The 12,080-nt window shown below is 39.4% G+C and overlaps 1 protein-coding gene across 10 annotated transcripts in view; it reads left to right on the forward strand.

Annotated features, from left to right (window-relative positions):
* ZNF536 (zinc finger protein 536) overlaps positions 1-12,080 on the forward strand; it is a 344,840-nt gene that overhangs the window by 119,284 nt on the left and 213,476 nt on the right. The window contains exon 6 of one of the 10 annotated variants that reach the window (XM_032121778.1): positions 958-1,076. The exons of the other annotated variants lie outside the window; for them this stretch is intronic. The gene's annotated coding sequence lies outside the window, so the exon portion shown is untranslated. The remainder of the gene's footprint in view (positions 1-957; positions 1,077-12,080) is intronic. 10 annotated transcript variants of the gene reach the window in all.

The following is a 12,080-nucleotide window of genomic DNA, read 5'->3' on the forward strand; positions in this document are numbered from 1 at the left end:
GACTTTGGTGGCAAAGTTCCTGAAAGACCTGAAATTATGTGAGGTTTGGGAGTAATTTATTTTTTTCACAAATTGTCTGAGAACAGATAGGCATTTTCTCATGTTGCTTTGTTGCTCAAAATTATTTGCAGTGTTCTTCATGGAGCAGTGCTTGGGCTGCTGATTGTTTGCATTGTAAACAGTGTGTTGTAAATATTCACCATCTGATTAGTCGCAGAAGTCAGGTGCTGCTGTTCACGTTCCCTCACTGGCTGGGAGCTGTAACTGGGAGCAGATGCCTGTCCTAATAGTCTCTAAAAGGAAACTATACTAAATAGACTAAAAACTCAGCACCTCCTTGGGGCTTTGCTTTATTTGCAACAAACCCAATAAAATAACACTCAGTGCATGCCTTCTTCCCTGCTTTGGGTGCCTCTGGGTTTGCTCCCCCAGGCTGCATCGTGCACTGTCTGGAAGAGGTCCTGGCCCTGTGGAGTTCAATGTCAGCGCTCCCGGTGACTCCAGGAGGAGGGGAATTGTGCTGGAGTGCTGCAGTGTCCTGACCCTGCTGGGATAATGCACCACCTGCTCCAGGCCCACAAAGGAGCCTACTTAACCATTTCCAGCAAGGGCTGTGCTTGCGGCTGGGTGGGCTTTAGCAGGGAGCCCCAGCCAAGCCATTAGCAATTACCGTGTTACAGTCTGATATACAGCTAAGGGGGACTTCCACAAGTCGTTGAAGCTCCTTTATTTTTCATAGATGCTCCTATTAGTGGAACTGGTTTGCTGGAGTAGTCAGAGGTCAAATGAAAAAGGGCAGGAGCAACACATACTTAAAAAAAAGTTTGTATCAATGAATGTATGTGAGAAATGGTTCTGAATATCTCTTCATTTCTGATTTGAAATAAAATTTTGTTTAGGTTTCCCTCAATGCAGTTTCTTTCCTGAGATTGATAGTTTCACTGTTATTTTTCCTAGGCTATTTATGTGGAAGAAGGACTAGATGGAATAGAGCTTAGATTATTGTTGCTCCATTTCACTCTGGTAAAAGTGCTACTGGGGAGAACACAGGATCCTGGCTGCCCGTGTTCCATTAGGTTTGTATTTAATTATGGTTCTTCCTTTTTCTCCAGGCACTCTCCAGCTTCCTGGACCACACACTACAATGTTTATCTGGTCACTGTTTTTTTCAGTCCTGCTGAGCACCCTCAATTCCACCTAAAGTGAATGGGAATTGCTGGAGCTCAGCACTATCTAAATAAAGGCCCCTATTATTGGTGTCACTGTTTGAGATAATAACTTGTGCCATGCATAAAGAGTGAAATCACTGTGCTTTTTTAATTCCTTCATATGAGATTTTGCTACTCTTTACTTTTCTCTACTGCTCAATGGTCCAGCTAGATAGCATGGCTTTTGAAATAGGCAATGCCTTCTCTAATTAGGCACCATTGCAGTTACTGATGGATTCAGACAATTTTGTGTTCAAAGTTAATGAATGTTGGCTTTGATCAGCCTTTGACTGTGATTGGTAGCAGTAGTTTTATCCATGCTTTATGCAAGTCACCCAAACCTCTTGGTTATACAGCACTGAGCTAACAGCCTTACAGAGAAAAGGAAAACAAGCCACTAAGTGAGCCATTGTCAGAATGTACCAGGAGCAGGAAACCCGGTCTACCTGACTCCTGAAAGACATGTATGGAATGGATAGCAAATCCCAGTTGTTTTATTTGAATCTTAACTGTGGTCAAAGGTGGTACTGCTAAAGCTGTATATTCAGTGGGGTTCAGTCCAGGGGATCTTCCTCCTGCAAAACCCACTTGGCTTCCCAGCCTGACTCTACTACCCCATCACTGTGAGTGACGTTCTAGGGAAAAAAAAAGGTGTCAAGCTCAAGTAATCAGGCTGCCTTTAATGATCTGTGCAGCTGTCTCTGTCTCCTCTCTGCACAGCTTCTAGATTAGATGCAGGGTACGTGTGTCTGTCCCACATCTCTCCATGCTGCTCGCTCTCTCAATGCTTCAGAGCTCACAGGGAGGAAACTGAACCTGTGACCATTCTATTGGTGCTTCCCCCACAGGGTTTTTGATGAATTTGCATTAGGTGATTATCCCCTCATGCATGTCTTGGAAAGGCAGGTAACTCCACATTGTCAGTTTTCCATCTGTAGCATGTGGATAATGATACTTTTCTGCCTCACATGGGTGTTGTGAGCACTAATTAGTTAATGTCTTTTCAGCACTTTTATCATACAAATATTAAGCAGTTATTGCTATAATTATTATTTCTTATTATTTTGTTGTTCTTCAAACAAGGGATTTTGAGCACTCATCTATGTCTGTTTGAAAGTATAACTTCATATACATTAAGTGACAATTCACAAATCCACCCCAGCTGAAGTAGCATTTTATTCAAAAATATTCCTCTGAAGCAACAAGGTCATGCCACCAAACACCAAAATACAGTGTCTGTAATATAATAAGGCATAATGTGGTCTACGTTAGTTGAATAATAGTGCATGCTTTGGGTGTGCTGTGAGCACTGGAAAGAACTCAGTTGGCTACAGGGAATGTGGCTTTGGACATCAGTGGCTGAACCACAGCCATGTCAGTTCAGCAATGCGATAGTTCTTGAGCTTGTGCCAAAATCACTGGACTTCTGCAGAATTTTAGGTTCTTTCAACCCCCAAATTTAAGTAAAACTCTAGAAGAAAAAAAAAACAAACAAACCACAAAGCAAAAAACAACCAAACCCCACAGAGCTTAAGGGAAACCTATCAAAAAAGAGATGAAACCATCACATTCCCTGTGCTTCAGTATGGAAAGCGCATGTTTACCAAGAGTCATGCAGGAGGTGGATCCCTGTCAGAATGATGCTTCCTCAGCTACAGAATCCAGCCCCAAGATTGCCTTGGGGCAATTTTCTAAAACCAAGAGATTGCCTTATTCTCTATATGATGTAATTTTTAAGTCTGGGAATCCTGCTTTTTGCACAAATAACTGAAACACAAATATTTGTTTTTTTTTTTTTTTTTTCCTCAGAGAAGGGGAATTCTGATGTGTGAAAGCTTCTTCTTGCAGATTAAGGGCCCTGTTTCTGTAGCAAGCTTCCTTTTTCTGGGCTACTGTGGAACCTTTTCCATATGGTTGGAGGACAATATAGAAGGCTAATGGCATGAAGGACTCAATTTCGCAGGTGGAAAGCACAGGCATAGGAATGAAATTCTTATTGTGTACAGCCAGTTGGAATTGGATACAGAACAAAGCAGATCTCTGGCAAGCATTTGAAGAACTGATTGATGATGGAACACTGTGAGGGGAAGGAGTAGAGGCTGGCAGGTAGGGATGGGTGGGTTGGGAACCACGGGAAGCTGCAAATCATCACCTCTGGTCCACAAAGACCAGGAAAAAGGAATGCCGCTCAAGTCTTTAGCCATCATTTTTCTTGGAGCTTCTTAAGGACCCATGAAGGCATGGCTGTAACTGGATTAGAGTTTGTGTGGAGGCACAAAACCTCTGTGCAGACGTCCTTGACTTGCTGTCTGCTTCCCATGTGGAGCAGCTAGGAATTGGGCTGGTGAGGAGAGGCCCTCGTGCTAGGCTATAGCTGGAGAGGGTGCTTTACAGAGGGGCTCCCCTGTGCCACATCACAGCAGGTTTCCTGCTCCATGACCACATGTGCAACTGAAGTTGTCAGCTCATCCCAGAGCAAACTCTCAGCTCTGTGATGACACAGAGCAGGGGGAATGGAGAGCTTGGGCTTGGGCAAGGTGCGCAGGTCTTTCAGTGATGTTTTGGCCAGAGGGCAGGGTTTAATGGGATGGGCTGGATGGTGCTGCCAGGTTAGTCCTCTCAGCGGAAGCCAACTTCTGCCCTGTTCAGTTGGATGGATCACATCAGGATTTCTTTTGTTTCCAGCCTTTCCCATGGGACTTTCTGTGGGGAAGGTATGATCATCTCCATACAACAAGCTGTCAGCCTTCTGACAGCTATATAGTGCCTGGGCTGGTTTGTCTGCAAGTGAGCATTTTCAAGCTAAGTCTGTTTCTAACTGAGGATGGTCTGGGAGTGACTGTGAAAACAAGAGCACCCTCTTTAGAGGGTTATTTTGAAAATGGCTGTGTTTGTAGAGGTAAGATGCCGCATATGATGTAGATAAATAATGTAGGAGAGTCTTGCAGCTCCTATGTAATCTACTATGGTTTTCTTACAGTGTTGGGGTCACTGTTAAAAAATCTTAGTCTTTGGTAAATTTGGCTCTAAAAGCGATTTAAAGTCTGCAATTAGGATGGGAATACTTTTAAGTAAATGCCTGATTAAATGCAGCAAGAATATATATTTTCCAAAACTGACAACTGAGGGTTTTTTGTGGTTGCCTGTGCTTACATACTCACTGCTGTATTTTATGGCTTGCACCTGAAGTTACTTATGCATTATGCCCAGCAGCTATATACATATCCATTTATGTGACCTTGTAATCAGTTTATTAGTGTTTTAGTACCTTGTTGCTGTTATTTGTATCAGCCTAAGCCACAAGAAGTTAATTTCAGTAAGGTTTCATAAATTAAAATTGAAAGAAGTAGTTCACTGAAAGTTATGAAGCAATGGGAACAGTTAAGTCATGACAGGATTTCTTCCTAAGTTCAAGAAAATCGCAATGTAAACTGTAGTGTTTTGTCAGTTTTGTTGTTTTGGGTTTTTTTACATCTTATTTTTGTTAAGTGTTAATTTTACAGTTATTTTTTATAATGTGTTTTCAGAAAGACAAAGTTTATAGAGATGCAACATGTTAGTAAACCAACAGATATCTCTGCAGGGAAACAATTGCTACATTTTAGAGGAAACAAGTCCTTTTTCTGGTCCCAAAATCTTGTCTCTCTTGTTTTGTTTTGTTTTGTTTATTTTTCTCACAGCCATATTGGCTGGTCTGATAAAACCTATTACATCTCTGTATAACACTTCTCATTCTTAGAATAGACCATCACAGTTCCAGCAATACACCTATTACATACTGTAAACAATTTTATTTAATTGATGTCAGAATTAAATACTATTTTCTTAAATAAATGCATGAGTGGATTATCTGGAGAGAAGTTTTCAGTACCTGTGACTGTATCGCACTAAACTTGTTAAGAGGCAACTGTCAGTACTGCATTTTGTGACTGTGACTAGGTGTTACTTTGTAAATAAGAAGTCAACCTTCCAATGCATTCCCAACCGATAGGCTTAAGATACTGTGTGTCTGTTCCATAAATAACAGATCATCCTATTGGAAAGCAAAACAAAACTCCATTAATTGAGCATGCACTGGTATCTTTTTATAATATGTTTTTACAGTTTTAGGAAGGGACAAATCCCATGGTGTCATCCATGAACATAGCTGAAGTAACAGTGGCCCACTTTTAGCTTGAGCAAGAAGCACTGTAATAGACTGGGTCGCTGTTATAGAAAGTTTATTGTTATTGGTATATAAACTAGCTGGGGGCTTAAACACAGAGCAGCTGGGTAATTTAGCTAGCTCCTGGATCCAGTTAAAAAAATCGATGTTCTGTCCACAGCAGGGGAATGGTCATAGCTGAGAAACTACTCTGTGTTAGATTGTACCACACCTGTGGCGTGTGCACCATTGTGAGCTGTGTAGGCTGCAGCAAACATTAAATCCCCTCATTACTGCCTTACATAAGACAGACACTTCAAGCAGTTGCACGTTTATCTGAGATTACCAGTTAAACTCATTAAAAAGCAACTAGGGCTTGTTCACTCAATTGGATGTTTTCAGGATTTTGGTGTGCATTGTGATTAACAACAGTATGTCTTTGATTAGAGAGATGACATTTTTGGGGAAGACTTACCCTTTCTGATGTTTCTGTTCACTGGGTAAATCTGAGGTGACAGGTATGTTGTTAGCTCTCTCACCTTTTGTTGGGAAAGCTAAACTTGCGAAACTGGAACTCGAGTATTTTTTTTTCCTTTTAATTTGAGAAAGAAATGCACCATTAACACTTCGGGTTCTAGCCAAGCTCATGCTCTGACAGCACTTACAGTCAACTGATGGAATAAATTGTTCGGAAAACTCTTTATCATTAATGTTTCCTATTTCTTTATACCAAGTAAATGAGGGGAAGAAATTTTTGAGTTGTAACCAGGTAGCAGTACATTGAACCTCCTACCACCGATGTCCTGGGTTTTTTGGCTGTTTTTTCTTTTTTCCCCTCCTTGTTTCACTTTTTCAAATTTTCCCACTTGTTGCTACTGACTAAATAAAACCTTACTAGTTTCTTTAAACCCATAAGTAAACTCAGCCTGCTGTGTGGTTTCACAGAAGTTGAGGGGGCCAAGTTGTTTGATTTCTCTTTTGAGAAACATAAATACTTTTGGGATCAGAGAGCTTCTGTGGACAGGAATCCTTCTTTTCCTTTGTATTAGGAAGTCGTCGTCTTCTTAGCTCTCCTGGATCTGAATCTGAACAACATCAGCCAAGACATTCAGGCACTACTGTAATACAAATAAGAATATTAATGGCATTTAACATTGCTTTTTTCATAAATCAATCAAAGAAGTCAAAGCAGCAGGCATAACTAATATTACTTACAGTTAGATATGGCTACATCTCTCTCATAAAAAGTGTTTTTCTGCAATATTTAACCATTGTTGGCAACAATCATCAATATTAATCCTTAACAGCAACATGATAACCAAGCCAGCAGATAAAATGGCTGTTAAAAAAGTAGGGGGAAAAAAAGGAATAATAGGATTGTGGAATTTTAATATTCTCCAGCTATTTATTAAAAAGTGCTTATTTTGTACGTGTTTATTTCTAATAATCAACTGTAACATTACTTTGCAAAAAACTGTAATTGCTTCTTAATTTCAAATCCCAGTTCCTTTGTGCTGTATACAAAGGTAGGATATTTCTGTACTTATTGTTCACAGCACTCTGTGTAAAAAATCACGTTCATTTCAAGAAGCTGTTATGGTATTGATTCTGGTAAAGACTTCCATTAACTGACCAATCTAAATCTCATAAGTGATGTCAGGATAGTTATGCATTTGCTTGGTTCAAGTATTCAGCCATTATGTTAGAATGCAGGCAGTGTCTGAATATGGCTGTTAAATTATTTCTAAATACCGAACCAGAACAGCTTAACAGTTCTGCAGTTTGAGACTGACACAAAAATGACAATCTGCCACCTCTTTGTTTTTTAAATATTAACGTTGTATTGGGATAGTATTTTTGGAGTAAAAACCTGTGGCACGAGAGGATAAGTGACATAAACAAAGGCAGCTGGGCTGCATGAAATAATGGAACAATAAGGCCCTTACAGCCGTTCTCATCACTCCAGTATGTTAATTAGCATTCTGTTGTGGCCGCAACACTGAAAACATGTAATCTGTATTGGTGTACTGTACAGCTGTGAACACACATTCTTTTTTGTTAGTCCCTAGAGTTAGCCTTGCCATTGGCATATGTGTGTGGGCCAAAAGTCAAACCAGCACCACTAAAACGCCACGCTATAGAAGCAAGAGAGATTTTCTTTTATTTATTTCCATCATAACCTGTGATGTAATCTGGTTACACAGCTTCTGTCTGTCTGCTGATTCTTTTGCCCCCTTGCATGTGTATATGTTGTGTGTGAATCTGTGTGTGAGCATGTCTGCCTGTCTGTGCAAAGACTGAGGGTATATATGGCCAAATGAATCATCTGAAATAAGTGATTTGGGAAGATAAAATCTGCTATAAATAAATAAAAGCTTTTGCCTCAGTGGAATAGTTTAAAAAGTCCACCATGAAGAACATTGTAGCTATATTTTATTTTTCATGGGTAAAGCTAGTTCAATATTTTTATTCATAATTTTATTAAAGAAAAATAGTCCAGAAATCATCGATGCTTCAGTGAATTCAGCTGCACAGAGATGGAACACTTGCGTTTCTTTTAATTTTGGTACAAATATGTAAAAAAAAAAATATATTGAAAGCAAACAAGAAGGAAGATGATTAGGGGAAAAAAGTTTTCCACTTATGCTTCTTTTTAAAATAAGTAGTACTAAAGTCACGACATCAGCTCACCATGTACATGTTAAACTTACTTGGCCAAGGACTAGAGAAGAACACCTGATTTGATGAGATGAAAGTCCTCCCTCAGTTGTGGGGATTGGTTTTCTTTGTAGTGCTCCTGTAATTAAAAAAATTCTGACCTCTTTTAACACACGGGTATTTACCTCGCAAAGAAGTTTACTTTTGGATTGTAAATAGGGTTTAAAATTAACAAATAAGATTTCTAATATTTCCTCTTCTATGTACATTTTCACAGTGAATACTCACTTGTCAAACCTGTTTGCTAGTCTCCATTTATTACTTTGTTGTGATGATCTCTGTACTCACACGGAAAAAAAGAGGTAGGAAAAGTTTTTCTTAGAAAATAACTTTCGGTGCTCTTGGGTGAATGCATCCTTTATCCATACTCAGATGATAAGAGTGAAGGCTTAGCTCATATTTCTGCACTAATCTACTTCAAACCTGATCTTGAAAAATTACCCTCATTGCACAAAGAAAATACAGCATTTAAGTCACCATGCTGATCAAATTTGGTTCTGCTTTTTGACTGTGGAGGGAACAAATTGTTTGGTGATTCTGTGATGTGAACCAGCATCCACTAGGGAACTGAGTAAGTTTCTTTGGTTTTTGTTTAACCACTCTCTTTCTTTCCCAACTAGATTGTAACTCTTAATGAGACAGATACATTATTGTAGTATCATATGTATGATAAGTATTGAAAGGTTTAAAAAAAATTAAGCTTAATGCTTTATATTGCTTTGGATAGTATGATTTTAGACTAGAGATTCTAAATATTAGATTTCATGCTTGCATTACTGTTTTTATGGAAAAAAAATCAGGAATGCTGCTTTAAAAATTAAATTTCTACAGAAATAAAATACAGGCTGTCAAAGAGAGAATAAGAAGAACAACGAAAATGTTAGTAGCTGTGTCTGAATTTGTCTTTATAGTGCTAAAAGTATATAATTAATAGAAGAATTTTAGCTCCAGATGTGGCTATACTATAATAGAGCCTTATAAATGCTACAGAAAGAAAAATTGCTTGGAACGAATGAGAACCAAATCAAGAGCACACCTGGGTTTGACAAAGATTGCATTTACTGACTGCTGTGCTATCACATTACAGAGAAAGACCAAGTCTTTGGGAGCAGCTGTAGAGAAAGGCCTGGCAAATCTGCATGCAAATAGCAGCACATTGTTAACTTAATCAGATGCCGAGGAAAAGATGTGCCAGACCATGAGGATGATCTATAAACAAGTACAGAGTCCAGAGAGATTGTGAGGGCTAGGCAGATTAAAAAGGTATGCCACAAGGGTTCTGTCCTTGGGTCAGATTTGCGTCTTTTATGTTGCCTGAAGGTCACTGCCACTCGGGCTAACTTATCACACTGTCTGTTACAGCCCATTGTAGTAAATTTGTCAAATAGTACCCGGGTTGTTCTTTGCATGGATATAAATAATTGCATATTATTTTGGGAGTTTGGTAGCTCTTTGTTCCTTGGTGGTAGAGATACGGGTATTATTTTCTGAAGGAACAGTGTGTGATTTCATAACTCTCATTAAATAATATTACTGTATAAATGTCCCAGTGTAGTGAGATAAGAAATAGTGTGGTACACCATATAAAGAGACAAATCTTCCATTAAAAGAAAATCTTTCTTACAAACTGAAGTGCCCTGACAAAAATAGTCTTAAAGTTAAAGACACCTGCTCTTCATATCATTTATTAATATTAACGGGAATATATGTTTAAAATCTTCTCTTTGTCTAATATCATAAAAAATAAAGAAGTAATACTATTTAATCACCCACAGCTTAATAGTGCCTTAGTTGTTTACTGCCATTGCACTAATTGCTCTGTACTAATGTGTTTTTGTGTGATTTCCAGTAGTGCTAAAAGAACTGAGATCCATAACCAATTAAATATAGTGTTTTTATGTTAAAAATATATCTGCTGTAGACTAGCAAATGAACAGTGGTATTCTTTTAAAAACAAGAGAGAGTTGGCAGTTGCAAAGCTGCAGAGCACTAGGTATTTTTCATTGCATCTTTTCCACAGTGACAGTGGAGTAATCTTTATGAATAACCAAACTGCAGAAAGCTGAGCATTTTATATTATATTATGGGCCAGAATCTCCTCTCACACAGTTATAAATCAGGCATAACTTTATTAAAGACAGAGGATTTACACCCACCCAAAAGAGGTGGACTCAGGCCTTTTGTTTCTGCTAATGGCATTTCTTCTTTTTTCAGAAATGTAACTTTTGAAATCTGAAGCACAGATTCCTATCACACAAGCTCCCCAGCAGAAATATTTTGGCTGTTCCTGCCTCATGGCAAACCCCACACAGGGCCAGCTGTGCCGGGCAGGCAACCCAAGGCCAAGGAAGAGATTTGGGTCCCTGGCAGTATCACAGGGAGAAAGGATGCTCAGAGACTTGTAGGAGAGGAAGCAACACCGTTTATATACTGCAGTGTACCCTGCCAGAGGGTTAATTGGGTAACATTGTTGTTGGCTCCAGAAGGAGCTCGCTGCCTGAGACAGGGCACCGCAGCGGAGACTGTGAGGGTGAGCGAGGTGAGGGGAAATTGGACATAATAGCATTAATAATAATAATTAAAGACTAAGAGTAACAAAAGAACGCATAACTAATACACCAGTCTTGCTTTTTATTACAAAATTAATATTCATATGAATGCTATCAGAGTTATTCAGTATTAAACTGGTAAGACAAAAGCCACATTGTAATATATTATACAGTGTATTACAAGATGTTTGTTTCTGTGGATTTTGACCAGCTGAAAACAAACGAACAGCACTACCAAATAGTCAGTTTCCAGGTCTTCAGCACAGGGTCCTCAGTCAGCCTAGGATCCCCAAACCCAAAAATCCAGGAATACTCTTCACTTTATATGGGGCGAAGTAATGAGATCAATTAGATCCTCATCCATTGAGCTGTAGACAGCTGTTGGTGCATAATAATCATCATTAGAGATGGGTGAATGTGGGATACTTGATTTGCCAGACTACCCGCAGGTATTCTAAAAATGCCAGGCTTAACTCTTGAGTATTTTGAGTACTTGAGGCCAACATTTTCTCTGAAGTCTCTCCTGGGACTATTGATCATAAAAGAAGAAAAAGGTACATCTGAGAGCAAGGAGAGCTAGAAGGCTGCCAGGCTGTTTCTCAGGGTCGGAGAAAGTTGAGCGGATAAACCCTGCCAGCTGCTCTGTACACACCACCCTCTTCAGGGCCACATGGAGCCTGGGAGCAACTCACCCAAGTGTTAGCTGCCATCCTGATTTCAGCCTCAGCAGCCAGCTCCTTGTTCTGCCTCCATGAGATTTTCATGGTAAGAATTGCACCCTTTTTAGGCTTGGGTGCATTCTCTCTCTATCCAGCCCAGAGTTCAAAAGTCACGCAAGAGCAAGGTTCCCCCCGCCATGCTGGCTGTGTGTCTGTGCAGTCTGTTTGCGTGCTAATGAAGTTAATCTGGTTCTGATGTTGCCTTTTGGAGGATGGGAATGCAGCCTTACCAGTATTGCAGTCGGAGCCTTTAAACCCCAACAGGCTTTATAAGCACCACTAGCATGTCCAGCATATTGTCCCTGTGTTGTGAACTCCACTGGTTGTGGTTATAAATTTCAGACTTTTCTTTGAATACTATAAAATCCTCCTAACTGGTTCTCTTATTCATATACATCATTGCAGCTCCATATGTTCTGCAATTTTAAACCCTATAATAATTCTTATAATTGAGTCCTTTTTCAAGGTAGTGGGGGCTGACATTCCAGGGAGTATGGTATACATTGCTACTGCTTAGTTTTGGTTTGGCAGTGTAAAATAAGGAGTCCATATAGACATGAGCAAGAGACTTGGCTCTAATTTGGAAAATAATACCTAGGTGTCCTACAAGTTGGTGTGAGGATTGATTTGCTAATGTTTGTACAACACTGAATATGTAAGTGCTGTATAAGTATTTAGTCATATTAAGTCCCCATGCATCGGTTATTTTTCCTCAATATCTGTACAGACTGTGGGTTTTACT

Source organism: Corvus moneduloides, chromosome 12 (assembly GCF_009650955.1).
Source record: "Corvus moneduloides isolate bCorMon1 chromosome 12, bCorMon1.pri, whole genome shotgun sequence".
Classification (NCBI taxonomy): Eukaryota; Metazoa; Chordata; class Aves; order Passeriformes; family Corvidae; genus Corvus; species Corvus moneduloides.